Source organism: Toxorhynchites rutilus, chromosome 1 (genome assembly GCF_029784135.1).
Source record: "Toxorhynchites rutilus septentrionalis strain SRP chromosome 1, ASM2978413v1, whole genome shotgun sequence".
NCBI lineage: Eukaryota > Metazoa > Arthropoda > Insecta > Diptera > Culicidae > Toxorhynchites > Toxorhynchites rutilus.
This window is the reverse complement of record NC_073744.1, coordinates 71,426,887-71,439,542: the sequence shown is the minus strand read 5'-3', so window position 1 is coordinate 71,439,542 and position 12,656 is coordinate 71,426,887. Positions and strand designations below refer to the sequence as shown.

Here is a 12,656-nt window from a genome sequence, read left to right as displayed (position 1 = left end):
CTTGATCTGGAGTTCCCGCTCGTGTTGATCTGGAGTTCCCCGCAAGGGTAGCTAGGCCGAGCGCGTTAGTACCAGTGTACCAGTCCACCTAGCCGGCGTTATATAGCTTCGGCCGCCGAAGTGATCGAGTTAGCTGGCAAAGCTGCTCGCGACGATAAGAAAACCTGCATTCGGAACAGAACACATTCGGTTCGGTGGACATCAAGACAACAACAGGCAGTTGCAGCGAGTGGCGAGTGGCAAACGCAATCGCAAAACGGCATCAGGTAGCAGAAGAAAAAAGTTTGTTCTTTATACAAACTGCTTTGGCGGCAAATCCAGAACAAGGCGGCATCGAGGGCGTTCGAAATGGTTTTTTTCAAAACTACGAGTACTAAGTTTTCTAAATTGGAACCATTCCATAAAACAAGGCGCTTTTCAGGGCCATTAAACCTTCCAAAAAAGAGTTTAGGAAATAAAGTTCAATGCTTTCTAAAACATTATCCAAAATAATAATAAAACACAAATTGATGTTTTCATAATTTGTTTGCCAGGATCTGATGAGTATGTGAATTTGGCAGTTGTTCTGAGCTTATTGATAGTTGGGGACTTTCCTGATTATTCAATTTTCACCAATTCTTAAATTGTTTCCAGATTTAAAGTACAGTAATCTACAATTAGTTCGACATTTAGCTAATTGGACGGACATGTAATGCGACTTATTTAGTTGGACATTTTTGTAAACATAGAGATCCAAATTATGATCCCACATTGAAAGTCGACACTGTACCACTGTCATCGCTAATGTTCAATTACAGGTTAAAATTACCTCCAATCCGGCACTGAGTGGTGGTAATGCGACGTGCCATTGAATGTAATTCACTGTAAAATATGTCACAAGCTGGATGGGAAGAAATTTTCCAACTGTGAAAGCTGTGGCGAGTGGCAAATGCAATCGCTAAACAGAAAGGTTTAGCCGAACAAGATGGGGATATCGAGTGATAACAAAACAATAAACTCTTTAGACTTTTTGTGATCCTGAAAAGGACCTTTTTTAGCCTGTATGTGAATCCAACGAGCGAACAAATCGTAATGAATGTATTTTTTTGCCATCGCTCCCTTTTAACGCTCATTCGTTCGTCTCGTTGGACCCGCCCCTTTGGCTGAGTCTGCCGATTTGTCTCTATCCTGTGAGTGTGTACCGCTAGAGTATAAAACACGCGGACCCCAAAAAAATATCTTATTTTCTTTCAAACCGTAAACCCGTGTGGTTGTACGGCATCGGCATCGTGTACTCAACAAAGGAGGAAAAGAGAAGGGAAAGGCAAAATCCCGCTCGAACCGTGGTGGTCTGCAATTTCCCGTAGGTGTATCCGCCAATTGCACCGGAAAAGGTAGCTAGGTCGAGCGCGTTAGTACCTGTGTACCAGTCCACCTAGCCGGCGTTATATAGTTTCGGCCGCCGGAGTGATCGAGTTAGCTGGCAAAGCTGCTCGCGACGATAAGAAAACCTGCATTCGGAACACAACACATTCGGAACAGAACACATTCGGTTCGGTGGACATCAAGACAACAGGCAGTTGCAGCGAGTGGCGAGTGGCAAACGCAATCGCAAAACGGCATCAGGTAGCAGAAGAAAAAAGTTTGTTCTTTATACAAACTGCTTTGGTGGCAAATCCAGAACAAGGCGGCATCGAGGGCGTTCGAAATGGTTTTTTTCAAAACCACGAGTACTAAGTTTTCTAAATTGGAACCATTCCATAAAACAAGGCGCTTTTCAGAGCCATTAAACCTTCCAAAAAAGAGTTTAGGAAATAAAGTTCAATGCTTTCTAAAACATTATCCAAAATAATAATAAAACACAAATTGATGTTTTCATAATTTGTTTGCCAGGATTTGATGAGTATGTGAATTTGGCAGTTGTTCTGAGCTTATTGATAGTTGGGGACTTTCCTGATTATTCAATTTTCACCAATTCTTAAATTGTTTCCAGATTGAAAGCACAGTAATCTACAATTAGTTCGACATTTAGCTAATTGGACGGACATGTAATGTGACTTATTTAGTTGGACATTTTTGTAAACATAGAGATCCAAATTATGATCCCACATTGAAAGTCGACACTGTACCACTGTCATCGCAAATGTTCAATTACAGGTTAAAATTACCTCCAATCCGACACTGAGTAGTGGTAATGCGACGTGTCATTGAATGTAATTTACTGTAAAATATGTCACAAGCTGGATGGGAAGAAATTTTCCAACTGTGAAAGCTGTGGCGAGTGACAACAAATCGCTAAACAGGAAGGTTTAGCCGAACAAGATGGGGATATCGAGTGATAACAAAACAATAAACTCTTTAGACTTTTTGTGATCCTGAAAAGGACCCTTTTTAGTCTGTATGTGAATCCAACGAGCGAACAAATCGTAATGAATGTATTTTTTTGCCATCGCTCCCTTTTAACGCTCATTCGTTCGTTTCGTTGGACCCGCCCCTTTGGCTGAGTCTGCCGATTTGTCTCTATCCTGTGAGTGTGTACCGCTAGAGTATAAAACACGCGGACCCCAAAAAAATATTTAATTTTCTTTCAAACCGTAAACCCGTGTGGTTGTACGGCAGCGGCATCGTGTACTCAACAAAGGAGGAAAAGAGAAGGGAAAGGCAAAATCCCGCTCGAACCTTGATCTGGAGTTCCCGCTCGTGTTGATCTGGAGTTCCCCGCAAGGGTAGCTAGGCCGAGCGCGTTAGTACCAGTGTACCAGTCCACCTAGCCGGCGTTATATAGCTTCGGCCGCCGAAGTGATCGAGTTAGCTGGCAAAGCTGCTCGCGACGATAAGAAAACCTGCATTCGGAACAGAACACATTCGGTTCGGTGGACATCAAGACAACAACAGGCAGTTGCAGCGAGTGGCGAGTGGCAAACGCAATCGCAAAACGGCATCAGGTAGCAGAAGAAAAAAGTTTGTTCTTTATACAAACTGCTTTGGCGGCAAATCCAGAACAAGGCGGCATCGAGGGCGTTCGAAATGGTTTTTTTCAAAACTACGAGTACTAAGTTTTCTAAATTGGAACCATTCCATAAAACAAGGCGCTTTTCAGGGCCATTAAACCTTCCAAAAAAGAGTTTAGGAAATAAAGTTCAATGCTTTCTAAAACATTATCCAAAATAATAATAAAACACAAATTGATGTTTTCATAATTTGTTTGCCAGGATATGATGAGTATGTGAATTTGGCAGTTGTTCTGAGCTTATTGATGGTTGGGGACTTTCCCGATTATTAAATTTTCATCAATTTTTAAATTGCTTCTAGATTGAAAGTACAGTAATTTACATTTAGCTCGACATTCAGCTAATTGGACGGACCTGTAATGCGACATATTTAGTTGGACATTTTTGTAAACATAGAGTTCGAGGTCCAAATTATGACCCCATATTGAAAGTCGACACTGTACCACTGTCATCGCAAATGTTCAATTACAGGTTAAAATCGCATCCAATGCGACACTGAGTGGTGCTTCGGCACGTCGCCTTAAATATAATTTACTGTACAACATGGCACAAGCTGGATGGGAAGAAATTTTCCAACTGTGAAAGCTGTGGCGAGTGGCAAATGCAATCGCTAAACAGAAAGGTTTAGCCGAACAAGATGGGGATATCGAGTGATAACAAAACAATAAACTCTTTAGACTTTTTGTGATCCTGAAAAGGACCTTTTTTAGCCTGTATGTGAATCCAACGAGCGAACAAATCGTAATGAATGTATTTTTTTGCCATCGCTCCCTTTTAACGCTCATTCGTTCGTCTCGTTGGACCCGCCCCTTTGGCTGAGTCTGCCGATTTGTCTCTATCCTGTGAGTGTGTACCGCTAGAGTATAAAACACGCGGACCCCAAAAAAATATCTTATTTTCTTTCAAACCGTAAACCCGTGTGGTTGTACGGCATCGGCATCGTGTACTCAACAAAGGAGGAAAAGAGAAGGGAAAGGCAAAATCCCGCTCGAACCGTGGTGGTCTGCAATTTCCCGTAGGTGTATCCGCCAATTGCACCGGAAAAGGTAGCTAGGTCGAGCGCGTTAGTACCTGTGTACCAGTCCACCTAGCCGGCGTTATATAGTTTCGGCCGCCGGAGTGATCGAGTTAGCTGGCAAAGCTGCTCGCGACGATAAGAAAACCTGCATTCGGAACACAACACATTCGGAACAGAACACATTCGGTTCGGTGGACATCAAGACAACAGGCAGTTGCAGCGAGTGGCGAGTGGCAAACGCAATCGCAAAACGGCATCAGGTAGCAGAAGAAAAAAGTTTGTTCTTTATACAAACTGCTTTGGCGGCAAATCCAGAACAAGGCGGCATCGAGGGCGTTCGAAATGGTTTTTTTCAAAACCACGAGTACTAAGTTTTCTAAATTGGAACCATTCCATAAAACAAGGCGCTTTTCAGGGCCATTAAACCTTCCAAAAAAGAGTTTAGGAAATAAAGTTCAATGCTTTCTAAAACATTATCCAAAATAATAATAAAACACAAATTGATGTTTTCATAATTTGTTTGCCAGGATTTGATGAGTATGTGAATTTGGCAGTTGTTCTGAGCTTATTGATAGTTGGGGACTTTCCTGATTATTCAATTTTCACCAATTCTTAAATTGTTTCCAGATTTAAAGTACAGTAATCTACAATTAGTTCGACATTTAGCTAATTGGACGGACATGTAATGTGACTTATTTAGTTGGACATTTTTGTAAACATAGAGATCCAAATTATGACCCCACATTGAAAGTCGACACTGTACCACTGTCATCGCAAATGTTCAATTACAGGTTAAAATTACCTCCAATCCGGCACTGAGTGGTGGTAATGCGACGTGCCATTGAATGTAATTTACTGTAAAATATGTCACAAGCTGGATGGGAAGAAATTTTCCAACTGTGAAAGCTGTGGCGAGTGACAACAAATCGCTAAACAGGAAGGTTTAGCCGAACAAGATGGGAATATCGAGTGATAACAAAAACACAACACCAAAGGTTCTTTTCAGAACCATCAACATATTCATAAAGAGTAAACAGTAAACTAATCCATTTTTCAGGTAGATAGGTAGGTATTCACGTAGGTGAAGAAAATAAAACAATATATTTAAAATATATATTTAACAAAAGCTGTCCCCTTTGTATAGTCCTACGTCACTCCGGTTATGTCCCCGACATTACCCACCCGTCTTTTTTTTTAAACCCGATTCCCGGTGATTTTTCGATTTTCAAAAAACTCAAATTTTAAAGTCTATTACACTAATTAATGAAGTTCGAATGAGCTAATATTTCACATAGGTTATATTATCGTGCAAATCAACATGTCGCAACAAGTTCCGAATGATAAATCGAGATAATTATTTTTATTGGCACGTAAAACCATATGTTTCGTCTCGTACTCCAAAAAAAAATGTGTAGATTTTTGATAAAAAAATTGTTTTCGACATGACACTAGATCTCGGCGTTTCATGCAATTCAAAGACATTTGGCATCGTTTTTTTCCAAAAGCCGGATTCCTTTACTCTTCCCTGATTTTTCGATTTTCAAAAGACTCAAACTTTGACCGCTTTGCGCCACTCTCTCTCAAGTCCGATTGAGCTGATATTTAGCATAGGGTTTTTTTCGAGGTGGTAAACATTTTGTATAGGGTAACTTTTTGAAATTTTAGGGTCGATTTTTGCCCATACATTCATTGGCACCCTAATGAAAACTATGTCGTAAACACCAGTGATCAGATAACGTGAAATTCATGACCGACACAAAAGAGTAAGCCGGCTCGCACACCGGAGCAATAAGCAACTAGCAAACAACAATACTCAATATACAACAGGCATATTGCACTTCGCTACTTCGTTACTAGTTAGGATTAGATTAGGCGTTCTTTATAAAAAGATCGATCTTAACGAATCGATATTCTAAACGACATAGGGATCGATTCACTGATTAAATCGGTACAAAAGAAACGATCCTTGCCAAACCGATCTTTAAAAAATCGAAAGCATTTTTTCCATTTTATCTACCGTCGATAGGGTTGTGAATGGATCATGGGGGTGAGATTGGGTGAGATTGACAAATATTGCGAATATTTTCGAAAGCTGTGAACCGTTTAATCGGGGACATATTTTCCCTACTTCCAATGTATAATAATTAACGGAGTTCTTGTTTCATAATTCATCAATTTTTCCCCTATGACCCATTCTTATCCCCATCGACGGTACTTATTTTATGTATATCGTTGTATAGTATCGTCTTTTCTTTAAACTAGGAATAAAAATTTCATGATTCTATTTAAAAATCAAAAGTAGTTTGTTTTGCTTCTCAATATGGAGGTGACAAAAAAACAGATCTCCAAAAAAGTGTTTTCCAGAGCATTCATCTTGTACCATCATGGAATCATTAAATGAAATAAATTAATTTAAAATGCATCTCCCTCAGTAGCTGTCGCTAGTTCTGATCCTGTCAGAAATTGTACGGAATTAAATCGAAGAATAAACAAACTGACTTTGTTAGCAAGCCAACTGGAGTGCTTCAAAGAGGTCAAACGTTGCCATTATGTTTATAAAAATTAGCAGGCGATCTTTGGTGAGAATAAAACCGATGTATATTGAAAAACAAATTTACAAAAATCTACAAAAATTTACAAAGATCAAAAAAATCGACAGAAAAAAAATCGGAAAAAAAAGGTTTTCTAAATATAGATCCAATATCGCCAGATCTTAGACCAAACACACACAGCAGCTGCATCTAGATTCACTATCACTAATTTGAAATCCTCGAACACGATTCAAACGTTGACATTATGTTCAAAAAATTTATCAGGTGGTGAGATTAAAGTCAACGTACATGGAAGAAAATTCTATGATCGAAAAAACCGAATGAAAAATATTGCACTTTACGGGTACAAAGAAAAATCGATCTTCTGAAAATCGATCCAAGATCGCCCAATCCTAGTTCCTTGAGCTTGGGTTCCTTGAATGTACATTCCGTAATTGATCTCCGTGATTGATCAGAACCAGCGAAATTGCACAAAGGACACACTGAATGACGCTTGGGAGTAGAAGATCATTCTCATTGTGCAAGTTCCGGTGATTCGAGCTTTAAATAGTCAATAGCGACGCCGGCCACGTCCTTACAGTCACCAGGGGAAGGGAAGGAATGTTAGTATGATATTCGCCGCCCGAAGGCCAGAAGGGTCGCCTCAATAGCGTGGTTCCCTCAAGATCACTCAATCCTAATTTCAAAGCTTTAGTTCAAAATTGGCAGGGCTCGTTATTCACACTATCAAGGCGAGGTACACTTAGGGTTCCTCTGATTTCAGACACTATATAAAAGTGCCCATCTTCTGATGTATGGGTAACTTGTTGGAAATTGTAAGGTATAATAGAATTAACAATTACATCTAGTTTATAAGTAAATAATTCAGTCTGTACTAATAGAAGACGGTGTTGAAATAAATAAATTATGCAAAATATTCATATCTTTTTTTTAAGAATTCAAAAAAAAACATGTTTTCTAGAAATGAATTTTAATTTTCAAAATATTTTCTTTTCAATGATTTTTTTTCTCAAAAATTTGATTGATATTTTTTTATGAAAACATAAATAATATCCTACATTTGATTTTTTCACTAAAATTTTGTAGGCCTAATAGATTTTTTGTAAGAATTTTTTTGAAATTTTAAGTTTTCTAAACTTTTTTTTTCGAAAAATCTTACTTTAAAAACTATAAGATCTACAAAATGAAATGTAGGAAATTATTTATGTTTTCCTTAAAAAATATCAAGCAAATTTTTGGGAAAAAAAAATCATTGAGAAATATATTTTGAAAATTAAAATTTATTTTTTTTATTTTAAAAGATATGAAGAGCCCATACAATTTCCAACAAGTCCCCCATACATCGGAAGATGCGCACTTTTACAGGGAAAATTTTTTTCGAACAACAACTTTTTCTTGTTTTTCTTTGAAAAACTACCATCAATGTTTAATTTGTAACATTTATGAATTATGAAGGCGACTTTCATACCACTCACGCCAAAGATTAAGAGTTCAATTCTCACTCCCGACATTCTTCCGAAAACTTATTTATCTATCTTCGATATAAAAACCGTACAGACTTTTTCATGTTCTAAGTCTAGCCTAAACACATTCTTGGATATAGCAAAGTTAAAAATATCAGACACTTCGTTGAACTTGCTACAGCAGACGTCCATTGGATTGTTCATTCCATAGGTGGAGCGATGATTCGAACGGCTGAAAAAGTTTGACTGCCGCGTCACTCGAAGAGGTGCGTTGAAGCGAAGTTTCGCTAATAAATCTGCACAGTCGAAGTGATCAGTCAGGACATCAAAGTCCAGTAATCGTTGAAACAATACTCGTCTCATCGCTAATGTTGGCAAGTCAATCAGCATACAACGGCTTTCATACACTGGCAGATTCGTCCTATCCCTTCAATTGAGAATGCGGAGAGCATATCGAATAAAATGCTTCTGGACTCGCTCTATCCGATGTATGTGTACTTGTACCCCGTATTCTAACACACTACTCACCAATGAGCAATACAGTATTTTTAAACAGTAAATATCGTCAAAGCATTTTGTGTTTCGTTTCAAAAAATCTACCATGGAATATGCTTTCGCAGTGACTGATGCGATGTGTTCCGTAAACCGTAGTTTACTGTCTACGAGAATCCCCAGATCCTTCACGATATTCGTACACTTCAAACTTGTTGTCCCCATTTTATAGTCGTATACAATTGGTGTTCGTGAGCGGCTGAATGAGATTACGCAACATTTGCTGATATTGACTTCCATCCCGTTCAAACTGCACCATTCCTGAATCTTGTCGGTGTCCGATTGCAGCCCACAACAGTCTACCAACGTTGAAACTATACGATAAAATTTGAGATCGTCAGCATGCATCGATTTCGGTGATTTCAGGGTTCTACAAACGTGGTTATTAAACAGAACGAAGAGCAGCGGCCCCAGAATACTGCCTTTAGGTACTTCGGAATGTATCTGAAACGGGGCAGAATAAGCATCACCAACTTTCACTGAGAAATTGCGCCCAGTAACGTACGACATCATCCATGGTGTATGCCACTCTGGAAATCCTATTCTCATCGAATCAAACACACGAATGATTTGCAAACGTAAATGTAGTTTCTGTGGTAAATAAATGAGTATTTTTTCATGCTAATAAAATAGATTTTTCTCTACAACGAATATTTTCGATGGCACAGATTTTTGGTACAGAAAGAGTACATATGAGATAGATTTTTAACCCCTCTGGTGTAGATGAAAATGTAGCACTGCTTCTTACCACAAAAAGGAAGTACAGCCAAAAAACCCTTTCTAATTTCATAAAACTAACAACAAAGCTCTTTTGGGGTTCTGCTTCGTTATGATCAATGTATAGAATGATCGTGTATAAAATTCGCAATTGCATCGAATTAACGAAAATGATATCGAATAGAAGGCTTCCTTCCTTTTGGATTAATTCAATTTTTCAAAATTATTTTAAAATTTAGACATGGAAGCAATCCATTATCGACACAGAATTGAATAGAATTCTGAAAGTTCCTGGTAGAGCCCTAGACGAAAACAATGTGATAAATAAAAACGCACACACAATCCGGATTACGGGATATCTCATTTTCCCAACACTATTTACATTCCTTGAAACCATTAAGAGACCACTGTAAGTACTCACCTTTCAAGGTTTCCTAGGGGATGGAAATCCGCCAAGTGGTCTGAGCTTGCCTTTGCTGACTCGTAAAACGTTTCTCCTGCGTCTCCTAAAAAGGGGAAGCTTCCTCGACCAATCCGTTTGTGCTGATGCTTCGAATCCACCAACGAGCGACAGAGATAGAGACTTCAATTTGTCATCCAGCTAGCGACGAACCTGTTCTCGTTTTCTCGGTCAACTTGTTTTCTTCAGCTTTTCGATTTCTTCTGCCCTATCGCGGGCCTGTGGATAGGCTTTCACTGTTTTAACCACATGCGCGAGTTTGTCATCTCACTTCACACTTCCTGTTTTTATTTTCGACTATGCACTTGGCTGCGATTAAATGTGTGAGAGTACCACTTTCAATCTCTCCGAAAAATAATTAATACCTTTCTGGTGAAATCGTGTTAATTCGGCCGAAGGCCAGTGTCGACTTATTCACTTGTTAATCCTTTGCGATAAGCGACCTGCAATCACCATCATCATCATCCGTTCGCAATTTCACCAAGTTAATTCAGCACTCGCAAGCTGATCTTCAATTCAGCGTAACTTAAATATTTATCATTTAACTGACACACATTTATTTTTTCAACTGAAAACAAGCAATAAACACTTTTCGGACTCCAGAGTCCTTCACTTATTTCTGTTTGGTTTTCCGAACAGCGCCAAGGGCTGTTGTGCACTTTCTTCCGCCCTCAAATGCACCACACCAGATGGGTACGCGGAAAGTTTTCGGGAGATGGAAAGAAATTCCAACAGTTACTGACGATTCCCTGAGATCACAACCTTCAGCATCGGCTTTCTTCTCTTCCGAAGGTTTGCTTTTTATTTTTCCGCTTTGTAGCAGCTTTCGCTGGAACGCTCTTCCGGCTCAAGGTTTCTCCGACTGCACAACGAACAATACTATCCCGGGTCCTGGCTCCAAAACCACGTCTATCCAACTCGACGGCACTAGACAGAATAAAGACGAAGAAATGCCACTGGGTTACCTTTTCCCTGTGGCCACAGTTCATCTTGAGGAAGAAAGTTTGGGGGCTGTCTCTCTCTCTCCCTCTCCCAGCGGCGCGAATTGATGTGATCGCATGCCGAACATGTTGCACTGTGCGCGCGCGTATGTGTGGATGAAGCGCGATGAATCGCCATGGCCTGCGGTCGAGGAAAGTGTTCAGAGAAGAGATTTACTGCGCTTTGTTAGCTTTGGCTTAGCCGGGAGCGTGATGTGTGGAGAGACTAACGTTGGATGATCATCTAGCTCCCCGGCTGATGAACTAGTCGCATGAACAGTTCAATCAGTGGTAAGCCGGGGAGAAATGCAACTTAAAAATGGTATAGACGAATTCATCGCGGAGAACCTTTAATACGCTGAACGATACCCCAATATGCAGATGTTGTACTAAGAATTTCTAAAGACCTCACAATTATTTATCACAACTCTGGAAGCTTTTATCTTTAATTTGGAAATGTTATATCATGCCATTCGTAAATGTAATGTGCGTGTGCCATTGTCACGGCACGTACCATGGCACGACAAAATATTGTACCATTTGGTACGGCACAAAACTGTGCCATGGTACACTTGGCACGGTTGGCACAGTTGGCACAGTTGGCACAGTTGGTACAGATTGGCACAAATGGCACAAATGGCATATTTGGTACACTCAGTACGAATGGTATATTTCAGTGCATAGATTGAAATTCTTTTTTCTACTAAACGGTTCTGTTGCTTCCCTGTTTGTATGTTTGTCTGCAGGGGATCGATTCAGTGCTGTTTTTTTCAAAAGTGAAAATAAAAGTTGTTTCCAGTTTATTTCTTTGATTACTGTCTAGCGTACCGACAGACTATTTGGGCCCCGCAAAAAACACATCCGGATCGCGTTGACGACGAACTTAGTAATAGAAATTTGATCCCCTTCTTGTCGACATCTGAAATTTGGCTATTATCTGAAATCTGAAATTTGGAACACATCTTTATCTCTGCGATCATTATAAAACTACGTATTTCATTATCTTGAGAACCCAAAATGGCTACCGCTGAGAAATGGTGGACTGCACATTTTCTCAAAATCCCATCAATAGGGTATCAAATGGAAGGGCATGACTAGTAGAACAAATTGATTTATGAAAAATGCAAATCCAAAATGGTCGCAAAAATGGGAACATATATTTTTTTTTCAAAACCCTATCAATATGGGTATCAAATGAATGGGCTTGACTAGTAGATACAGTTATTTATAAAAAATGGTCGCCATAAATATTTTTCTAAAAAACCCCATCAATATGGGTATCAAATGAAGGTGTTCAACTAGTAGAACACAGTAGATCATGGTTGTGTTCCCGTGGCCGAGTGGTTAGCGTCAAACCTAGCATGCCGGATGATCGGGTTCGATTCCCGTTCAGGTCGGAGGTATTTTTCGTCAAAGAAATTTTCTCCGTCTTGCACTGTGGTCACGTGTAATCTAGAGCTCGCCACTCATAATGCATTAAAGGCATGTATTTGGCATAGAAATCTCTACTAAGTATTAATGAAAATAACGCAAGTAATGCTAAGTTGAGACGGTGAAGTTCCTCTAGGAACGTTAGTGCCATTTAAGAAGAAGAAGAAGATCATGAAAAATCCAAATCTAAGATGGCCACAGTCCCCAAATAACCAATAAATTTTTTTAAATGGTTTCATTCAGCTTGACCTGTTTGTATGTATGTTTGAATGTCTGTAGGGTTGTTACATTTTTATAGAAATTTGACCCCGTTCCTGTTGATAATCAATCCGAAATTTGGAACACACTTTTATCCCTGCTGTTATTATAAAACTGCGTATTCAATGACCTTGAAAAATTCAATTTGGCCGCCGTCATAAAACGGCTTGACTTGGGAACACACTATATTATGAACAACATAAATTCAAAACGAATTTTTTTTTATTTGTTGAAT

At 39.2% G+C, this 12,656-nt stretch overlaps 1 protein-coding gene across 2 annotated transcripts in view; it reads right to left on the bottom strand.

Moving 5' to 3' along the window:
- LOC129775070 (mucin-2) overlaps positions 1–10,808 on the bottom strand; it is a 114,643-nt gene extending 103,835 nt beyond the window's left edge. For both annotated transcript variants that reach the window (XM_055779308.1, XM_055779297.1), the window contains exon 1: positions 9,714–10,808. The gene's annotated coding sequence lies outside the window, so the exon portion shown is untranslated. The remainder of the gene's footprint in view (positions 1–9,713) is intronic.
- Between the last annotated feature and the right edge of the window lie 1,848 nt (positions 10,809–12,656).